The sequence below is a fragment of the Lynx rufus genome, unplaced genomic scaffold, assembly GCF_022079265.1.
Source record: "Lynx rufus isolate CCGP_SWC_20201006 ecotype Redwood Valley unplaced genomic scaffold, mLynRuf1.p SCAF_20, whole genome shotgun sequence".
Taxonomy (NCBI): Eukaryota; Metazoa; Chordata; class Mammalia; order Carnivora; family Felidae; genus Lynx; species Lynx rufus.
Genome location: NW_025814835.1, coordinates 14,884,201 through 14,894,757, shown reverse-complemented (window position 1 = coordinate 14,894,757; position 10,557 = coordinate 14,884,201).

Sequence of the window (10,557 nt, the reverse complement as noted above, 5' to 3'; positions counted from 1 at the left end):
TCATTTGGGCCCTGACACTGGCCTACACACTCCAAAGAGAAACAGCCTTTACTGATCAGAGTCTGAGGATGGGATTTATTGTCGCAAATACACTCAAGGACGGATTTTAAAAAACACTTCATGTCATGTGTTCTGTCTCCTTGTCTCCCACACAGCTCTTTTCAACTAAGTGGCCTCACCTGCTCTGGTTTTCTTCTACCCAACAGAGAAAGTGCGGAGTGTTCCTTCCGTGTTTCCGGGTCTGTCCCCTCACCTGTAGGCTCTGCACCGCTGGCTTGCTCCCCCGTTTCAGGAGAGACTTCACGGCCCCACCGTCTGCACTGCTCCCGAGTCCAGGCCGGGGCCTGTGTCTCAGCCAATGACGACCCATCCCCACTTCCTTTAGGTTTTACTCCAGGACGTCACTCTTCTTTCTCTCCCCCCCCCCTTTTTTTTAAGGATGTGGAAAGGAGAGGAGTTCTTGTAAGGTTAACCAAGCAAGAAAGAGGACCAAAGTCCTATTTTCCTGCCAGCATGTTTGGAGACCTGACCTCTTCAGATCCAAGAAAAAGAAAAGTGAAGGCAAAGCAAGGGGCCAGCTTCATCCAAGGCCAATCGGTCCAGGTACAACGGAGTGTCTCAAGGTCTCCCTGTGTCCGCCCATCCGGCCCTGGTGTTGGTGCTCTCTCTCCTCCCACTACCCCACCCCCATCATACCTGCCCACTCCCTCTCTGCACCTGCGTCCCCGTGGGGCTGGCAAATGCTTGATCCAAGTGATTAGGTGACTGTGTCATCCTTCACAAGGGCGCTCACATTTTAGCAAAGGATCCATGGACACAAAACCCAAAAGGAAAAGAAAAAGGAACTAATTTATAACGAACTGTCTTCATACCAGCTTCAGCCCTCAGACATACCATTTACTTTCTCTGGGCCTGCCTCTGATTCCTACCTCAGACTGCTGTTCTGAGAAGTAAGTAAGTGAACATATACATAATACTTAAAACAGCACCTGGCACCTTGCAAGGGCTCCATGCACATCACTTATCATCGTTAACCATGACCTTCACCATGACCTTCTGAAGTTAAGTACTAACCGGTCTCATCTTAAATGAGGACACGGAAGGACTTGCTCAGGATCACAAGGCTGATGAATTAGCAGAGCAGGGATACAGCCCTCAGTCTACCAAGAGACCATAATCCCCCTGCTCTTTTCACCACACCACAAGGAATGAATCTCTAATGGTAAAACCAAAGACACCCTGCAGGCCCATGGGGTAAGATCCCACTGAAAGGGTCCTATGGTTTGCTGATAGTGTACTATCAGAAGAAAAGGCTGGGCAGCTGGGGTAGACACAGAACGATTCCTGGAGCGTGACCAGGGTTGAACAGCATGGCACATTCCGTCAGGGCTAACTCAAGGCCCAGCTCTGAAGGGCAGACCTTGGGCTACCCACTTACCTCATTTGGGCTCAGCTTTTCCTGACTATAAAGTGGAACAATTTACTTGGGACGCTGTAAGTTCCTGACATCTGGAGGTGTTCTCAGCGGAAGATAAAACCTCTTACGGGGAACCTGCGTAAAGGGATCCTGCAGCAGGGAAGACAGCAAACCTGGGGATATAAGTTACTTCTAATGTTAGAAACGGGAGGCTTCATAAAACAATAGTCTAGAGATTAACAATGCTTATTAAAAAAAAGAAAAAAGCCTGCCAGAGCTAAAAATATTACTAATGACCTTGATAATATCTGGTTAAAAGTTCCACATTAACTCTGAGCAGTGTAATTTTTAGTCTCCAAAATATTCCTGAAAACTCACCTATTTCCATTATATTATTACAAATCCATAATTAGGCCCCTTTCCTTTCTGGCTTGCTCTACATTTGAAAAGCATTCACTATTCTACTGACGCGGACTTCCCTCAAAATAACCTCATTATTCTATATTTCCACAATTATGTCATGGATATAATTACTACCATCATGATTTCAGCAGCTATTTGTTGCACTATAATTTCCAGATGAATTTCTGGTGTGGAAATAAAATAGCCACAATAAGATAATTAATTACAACTCTATTATGACTACAGCACAGAGTGACCGAAATTGAAACCCTGAAAGTTTTCGTATTTCATCCTTAATATCACGTTCATCTTTGTAGCCAACAAATCATTACTCTAAAGACGCTTATTGTTAGTATATTTTCTTTGTAATAGCCGCTGTTTCTTTTTATTGGTACTTTTCCATAACTACTAAGGCGAAGTCTGGAAAGACCACCGTATTGTGACGCTCTCAGTTACCAGTGCTGTCACCCATCACACTCAGGGTTTGCAAGCTGCTTTTGCCACTCGGCAGTGTAATCTTGACCAAGCTACCAAACCTCCCTGTGTCTCAGTTTGCTCATCCAAAAAATGAGGCTAAACACGGAACCTGCTCCTAAATTATCGTGATAATTAGCTTGGATAACTCACACAGAGCTTTGCAAAATGCTCTGGACATAGTTACCGCCAAGCAAAGTTAGCAGTTACTTCTTTAACTTATAACGTCAATTCAAAGATATTCACTGTTTAAAATTTCACTCCAGGGGCACCTGGCTGGCTCAGTGGGTGGAGCGTGAGACTTGGATCTTGAGGGCAAGAGTTCGAGCCCCACGTTGGGCACAGAGCCTACTTAAAAAAAATAAAATAGGGGCAGTTGGGTGGCTCAGTCCATTAAGCGTCAGACTTCAGCGGGGGTCATGATCTCACAGTTGCTGAGTTTGAGCCCTACGTTGGGCTCTCCGCTCCGAGCCCACTTCAGGTCTTCTGTCTCCCTTTCTCTCTGCTCCTCCCCCCGCTCGTGGTGCATGCTCTCTCTCTCTCTCAAAAATAAACAAACATTTAAAAAACCAAAATAAAATTTTATCAAAATGTTGCCATCTTCGTATGTCATCTCCAAATGCCACTGCCATTTGCTTCTTTTTCGGCCAATGTACTAAACTGATTATTCAACCACCACTTATGAACATCAGTCTACCTGACACAGTCTATAAAGTTCCTTCCTTCTCCACAACCCAAAGAAAGCAGACTCATTTTCTGAGACCGCAGGACCAGCTAGAGCAGAGCGCAGGGCACCAGATTCGAACTAATCGGCACTGAATACTAGAGTTTTTGAGACTGATGGGGCAGAGATCATACTAGTAAACAAACTCCACAAAAGGAAAAGGAGGCGCCTCTAGGTGGCTCAGTCGGCTAAGCGGCCGACTTCAGCTCGGGTCATGATCTCACAGTTTGTGAGTTCGAGCCCCACTCGGGCTCTGTGCCGACAGCTCGGAGCCTGGAGCCTGCTTCGGATTCTGTGTCTACCTCTCTCTCTGCCCCTCCCCGCTCGTGCTCTCTCTGTTTCTCTCTCAAAAATAAACATTAAAAAACAAAAGAGGGGTACCTGGGTGGCTCAGTCGGTTAGGTGTCTGACAAAAAAAAAAAAGGAAAAGGAAAAGGAAAGCCTCTCCTGTCCCCAAAAGATTTTCCTCATCTATCTAAACACGAAGCTTTACTCTGTGTATTTGTGAGCACTCCACACACTATGCTAAATGAATTTCGTCTGATTAATTTAATTTTAGAAATAGAAAAACTAATTTCAGGCCTCTACTACTGTCCTACCCACTTAGGCTCCAAGTATATTTTGGTTCCTGAAAATCTAACCCTCAACTTCTTCCATGAAACCGAAGGCCACACTACAGGGCCATTCGATCCCCTTGCTGTTAGTTTCACAGCGCATTAACTGACCAGAGAGAGAAGAATCAATCAAGACAGTCAATGTATCTTCTGAGCAGAATACAAGCTAAGCCAGGGGTGGTAACCGACATATCATACTTCCAATTGCCAATACGAGACTCAACTACCAAGATACAGGACCCCAAAGAGAAAAGAAAACTTCCCAATGATCCAGTCCTTAAGCAACTAGTAGCATTAAGATACCATATCCAAAATAGTGGGGGAGATGTAAGAAAGCGTTAGATCACTGCAGTCTCTAAGGAGATGAAGAGCCAGTGAGAGACAGAAGGTTAACAGTTTATATGACAACAGCTTGTGACAACATGGTGGGAAAAAATAAGCCAGGTCCCTGAGATGCAGAGATGCGCGAGGTAGGCACAGCCCTCCCAGAACCCACATCTATCGTCAGTCAGCAGCTGGCCGCCCCCGGGACCTACGCTAGGTCTGCAAGAGGTAGGGAAGCAGCGACGGTCATTTTCGGTAGCGATCATCAGGGATTCAGAAATGGGATTTGAACAGGGTATCAAAGGAAGAGTCAGGATTTGAACAGAAGGACGGAGGAAAAAAAGAGAAGGCAAGCATCCTCAAGGAGGCAACGAGAGGAAGGCAGCCTGCACTTGCCCAGGGGCAGGTGAGTTAACTGGTTCAGACGAGCTGAGCATCGTCCATCCGGATTCCCAGTATTCCAGGCAAGGCCCCATGTGGACCACTCTTCATGTGCTATTTACATGCATGGAAAATAGCTCAAATATCTTAAGTCTAGGAGAAATCACAATCAATTCGGGAATAATACATGTAAGTTAAGCTACACTATGACATGAAGTCACTCTTGGTTCTCAATACATGCAAGTATCCTCTGCTCCAGAAAACAAATGTGTTTTCTTTGTTCCCACCTCCCTTTCGACCTACGATCCTTCACAGCCAGCTCGCAGAGGCTCTCTCTCCCACTTGGCAACACGGTTCGACCTCAGACTCACAACGGCCATCTGGATGTGGATTATTCTCAAAGGTACAGCTCTGACCTCTCTTCCAAATGCCATTTCCAAAGAGAACTCTTGATCTCCTCCAAATCTGGTCTTTTCCATGTAATTTTACAGTTGCTACTGTTATTCACCCAGTACCCCAGACTTGAAAACCCATTCACCTCCCACCTCTCATTGAACCGGTCTCCAAAATTCCACTAAATTTGTCTCTGACATGTCTCTCACATTCGTGCATCCTTTCTGTTCCTGTGGCCCTCTTCCTGGGGTGCAGGTGTTCACTACGTCTTTTCTGGACCCCAGCTGGTCTCCCCAGCTTTGTCTTTTCCAATCCACACTGACCGCTGCCAGATGAAGCTTCCAAAAGCACAGCTTCAAACCCGCATGATCCCCAGCCCCCAAACCATCAATGACTTCCAACCAAACAAGTCCCAAAGTCCCCTCCCCCCACCTTCCCACCAGCTATTCCAATCCTTTTCCGACCAATCAGGCTCACATCCTCCACGCTGTAGTCATAAAGCATTATTTGGTGTCCGGAAGACAACATCCACGCTCCCCTGTCACCTTGCTGCTGCTGGAATGTCATTCTACCACCCGCACGCCTGGATTACTACCTGCACTTCAAGAGCATCACCTTGCATGAAGCTACGTTAAATCCTTTAGCCAGAGTAATCTCTCCCCTCCGAGTCCCAGTATCACTTCATCCAGTACCACCTGGCACGTGAGTCCCTTGTGTACATGTGTTCTTACCCCGACAGAGGTGACCTCCAAAAGGAGCATCTCTGTGTGAAAATAATCAAGCCAACGTGCTACGCTAGTACCCTTCTTACAAGGAAGCATTGTGCCAAGAGTTATAGAAGACCCAAGAGTATCGGTTGACAGCTCAATTGGGAAATTATGCTCAAACAATGCAAAAATAAAGCAGTCATATCACTAACTCTTCATAAGCATCATATACAGATGTTTGCTGGATTCATGAAAATACGGAACATCTCAGAGAAAGGGAATCTCCTGAACAGAATGAAGAATCTGAGGCAGCACACCGCAGTGGCCGACGGCCCAAACTCTGGAGCCATTTGTGGCTGAGTTCTAATCCGCGCTCTGGCATTTACTCACTTTGTGACCTTGGGCAAGTCACGGAGCCTCGGTTTCTTGTCGACAAATTAAAATGGAGATATTAAAAGTACCTTCCCCTTCAGACTGCAGCGAGAATTATGCACACACCTCATACACAACACTCAGAGCCTGGCATATAATCAGTGCCATCCATGTAAGTTAGTCTTATTACTGGAAGGTGTTCTCTATGGGGGAAAAACACAAGAATCTGCTATTTGGTAGTTAAGACGCCTAAGAGGATCTCTAACTCGAAAGGGGGCCTCTCCCATCTTAAAATCGTCAATCCGCATTTACTCTACTTCCTGACAGGAATTCTCTGACTCACTGACAGGTAGGGTGAAATTCAGCAGGGGTGGCTCTTTGTACCACAGAGGGGATGCTGTGCAAACAGAGCAGGCACCTTGACCACTGAACCAAACACAAAGCCCTCAGCCACCGCAGGGCTCACCCACAAACAGCCATTGTCTCCCACAAACAACCCCGCTGTTGTCCTCCAGACGGATGCCAAACGAAACCGTTTGACTCACACATTTTGGTCAGTGGCTCTGTGTAGACACAACCACAGATACAATTAATTGCTGCAAAAGAAATCGAGAACTATGCACTGAATTCTGTCTGATAAGCAAGCTTTTGGGCACTAATCTACAGCATTCGGCTGGACTAAGCGTATATGAGTCCGTTTCAAAGCCCATCGCGTCATACAGAGACTTATTAGTTCATGGTGTGGGGAACAGCTGTGGCTGTAGGGTATCAACATCTGTCATTTTTCTCCCCAAAAATGTTACAATGCGTTAGACATAAATTGCCACAAATATCTCAACTTGAGCTTGCATTCCAGACACACATATACAGTGAAGTGAAACCTGCTAGGACATTTGATGTTTTATTACTTTTTACTAAAGTTATTTATAGCTCAACATTCACAGGTCAGAATTACCAGAGTGGTGGAAATAACAAAGTCACATTTATCATTATCTCATTTTCTGACAAAATACAGAAATTAAAAGACTTAAGAGCACTAAGACTGACGCTATACAAGAACAAACAAAAATATCTGTCCCTTTTTCCATGGCTGGAACGTCTGTTTTTACTTACTACCTGGAATATGGGCATGGGCGCTCCAACAAGGTCTCTTCATCCAAATGTCAGGGAAGGTTAGGCAGGGTGGACTGCCTGCCTGAATAAAGCACCCCCAAATCTCACTGGCCTAATGCAATAAATGGTTTCATCGCTTCTTCACACTGCATTCCAGTGCAGCTTGCTAAGGGAGGTTCTACTCTACTCAGTCATTCAGGACCCAGGCTTCTTGGATCTCGTGGCTCCATCATACCCTGGGGCCTCACGGTTCCCCCCCACTCTCCCTGCAGCTGGCCTGACGACCAGAAAGATCGCAAATGTCTGGAAACATCTTTGATTGTTACAACGAGGCAATTGTCATCTAGTGGGTAGGGCCCAGGGATGCTACTAAACACCCCACAGTGCACAGGTCAGTCTCCCCACAACAAATAATTATCCAGTCCCAAATATCAATACTGTCGGGATTCTGCTAAGCCTCTAACCAGTCACCAAAATCAAATGACATGTCAATGCTCAGGTCTACCACCATTTTTCATGGAGATACACTCTAATCCATCCCAACAAATCCACATATCAAGTTTGTTCATTCACTTGTTCATCCTTTCATCCATTCATCCAAACTCCTGAACGAGACAAGGTCCCTGCAGTCAGAGAATTCTCAGTGGAGCAGGGAGGTAACCACGTACAAAATTATCACACACAGAGGTAAGTGGGATTACAAAGAACAAATGGGAGGGGTGGGCGCCTGGGTGGCTCAGTCGGTTGAGTGTCCGACTCTTGGTTTTCAGCTCAGGCCATGATCCCAGGGTCATGGGATCGAGCCCCGTGTGGGGCTCTGTGCTGCGCAGGGAGGCTGCTTACGGTTCTCTCCCCCCTCTCTCTCTAAAATAAAACAAAATAAAAATTAAGACCAAATAGAAGGAAAACGAATTCTTGCTTCTTCCTGAGATAGCTGGAGGAGAATCCGTAAGGCGGTGGAATGAGTAGGAAGTCTTGAAGCAAGCATATACTTACAGCTTTCCGTCCAGACACGGTGTTTAGTGGGAAGGGGCAGTGGGGGGACAGGCAGACAAGGCACTCCAGGACAAGGAAACTATATGAACAAAGGAATGGCGACATGAAAGGATATGATCTATTCCCCTTTTGGTGTTGGGCAGAACAGTAACCACGGGAGAAGGGGTTGTAAGAAATGTTTTTTTGTTCAAACAATGTTTTTAGTAGCATATTCATGAAAGTCTTAAGCTCCCAGCTACACGCACTGGCTCTCAGTCAAGTGGCCCTTCAAGGAACAATTCACACCACCAAACTACATAGAAACTTGTTAGCACAGGGCAAAGCTCAGATAACAGTCGGAAATCTCACTGCAAATTTCCCAACAGATCCCATCACCGACTCTCCAAACCACGCGGCCTCAAAGTCAACATCAAACTGATTGAGGCAGATGTGAACCCAAATCATCCATCTTGGTTCCCAGAGACAGAACAGCGCAGCAGTCAGATCTCTTTTTAAATTATATTACACCGAACTCATTTTTTAAAAAAGCGTTAACGCATTTTTTTTTTTCAATCCCAAATCTCGGCTGTGAATGCGGCTCCCAGGTTGTGGATCAGAGCACAGAGCACACAAATGCCTATCTCAGCTCTGACATAAACTCACCAGGTGACCTTGGGCAAGACACCTAACTTTCCAGGATCTAGCACCTCTCAGAGAGCATGCTTAAAGCAGTTAGGGCTGTGCCTGGAGCCTATGATAAACATTATCTGTCACCTCTGCTCTATAGGTATCTCCTCCATCCCCCGCCCCCCAACTTTCTTTCAGTTGTCAATCCAAACACTGTGGAATCCAACACAGCCTGGGAAGGGAAGCATCTGATAAACGTCCATGTCATTTCGTAGAACATGCATTATTAATAACAACGTCAGTTTGCTTTGGGCAAGATGCTTTTAATTACGAAGCCAATAGCACCATGTAAACAACAGTTGTTCTTGACTTTGAAGCTAAAATTGAGTTTAGAAAATACCACGCTCCTACACGATTATTTACCCCGTTATTCGCTTTAACTCGCCTTTCCTCCCTCAAACTGTTGTCCCTCTCTCTCCTTTTCTCATTTTCGCTGTGATCAGCTCTGGGAAAACAAAGTGTATTTAGCTGTTAAGTACTATAGATTATATCGAGCGACACCAGTCACCTAGCACTAAAAAGCCTCATAAAAGGAAGAAATTTGTTTCTCTACAAGTCAGAATCTCAAAGGAGAAGTTAAACCGAGGGAAGTGAACTCCAGAACCAGAGGAACATCAGCCCGTGCAGAACTGCTTCCTCCTGCAGCGAGAACAACCCACTTCTAGGCTGTTCTAAGTGGACATCCATGTGAAGCCCATTCACCTTTAGAAAGAGTAGCAACAGAATCTAATGGCGATGCCCTTTGCCATGAGTCAAGGACAAGGAGCAAAATGAAAGCCAAGGCAACCAGAGAACCGAGGCCGAATCACATTTACGCTTCCAAATTGATTACCACTGCCTTCCTAATTTACAAGGAATTCTAAACTGTCTGGACAGCATCCGTTTTTCAATTTCCATTCCAGACTAGCCTTGATTCCTGAGGGTGTTATTTTAAGGAGCAACTTAAAGACAGGGTTTGGCGTTCTCCACGGACAGGTTCCACAAATAAGATGTAATAAATCTGGGGGTAAAATCTAACATATTCTTTTTAACTCCTTGGTGAAGGCATTTTTTTTCCTGGCAAATCAAAGACCTCCTTGTAGGAATGAATGACTGAGGTAAGATGCGATTCTCAAATACCTTGTGTATTATTATTTTGACATAACTCAAGATGTGTGAACGATTTGTTTTTGATAGCTCTGACTCCACTGTTGGAAGAAAAAAAAAGAGAGCGGGTGATTCTGCAAAGAAACACTAACTCTCTCAACTAATATTTAGCATCCGTGTGTAGAAATAAAGGCAATTTAGAAAATGAATTCTGCTTGCCTGTGAGTTTCCCCTTCCATAGACAAACCATTTACCTTTTTCTCAGGTGAAGCAATAGCCCACGAAGAAATCTATCTTATCAGGAACATAAATGAATACGATTTCTCAGTGCAAGAAGTGATTACACAGGAATCTGAGACGTGAATGTCTAGCAATTGCCCTTAGGTGCTATGTGCATGGGGTTTTTGCAGACCTACCAAGCTAATTACTGTTTCTGGCAATTTGCTGCAGGTCCTAACATCCCCAGATAAATAGTTACACTTCCCAAAAAGAAACAGAACACAAAGGGTTATCACTGGAGGCATCAGCTAAAGACTAGAACAATCTGTGGCTTATCCAAGGGCCTTATCGGTTGCCATCAATCCCATGTGTTAGTAATGGAGATTCAGGAAGAGGGAATGTCGGCAAATTGGAGCCCAGGCTCCAGCTATCTCCACTCAGTAGAGTGGCCCAGTTCCCTTCCCGCCCCCCAACCCCACCCCCAAACCCCCATCCCCCCTACCTCCCACCTCCCCCCCCCCCCCCCCCCCACCGCTGGAGTGAACAGACTCCTCGGGAAATCTCTCCCTCAACTCTGGGAGGGAAGCACTGGGCACTGTGCACACAAGCACTCCTATCATACTACTGTTATGTACACAACATGTGTGCATTCCAGAAGCATCCTCAGCT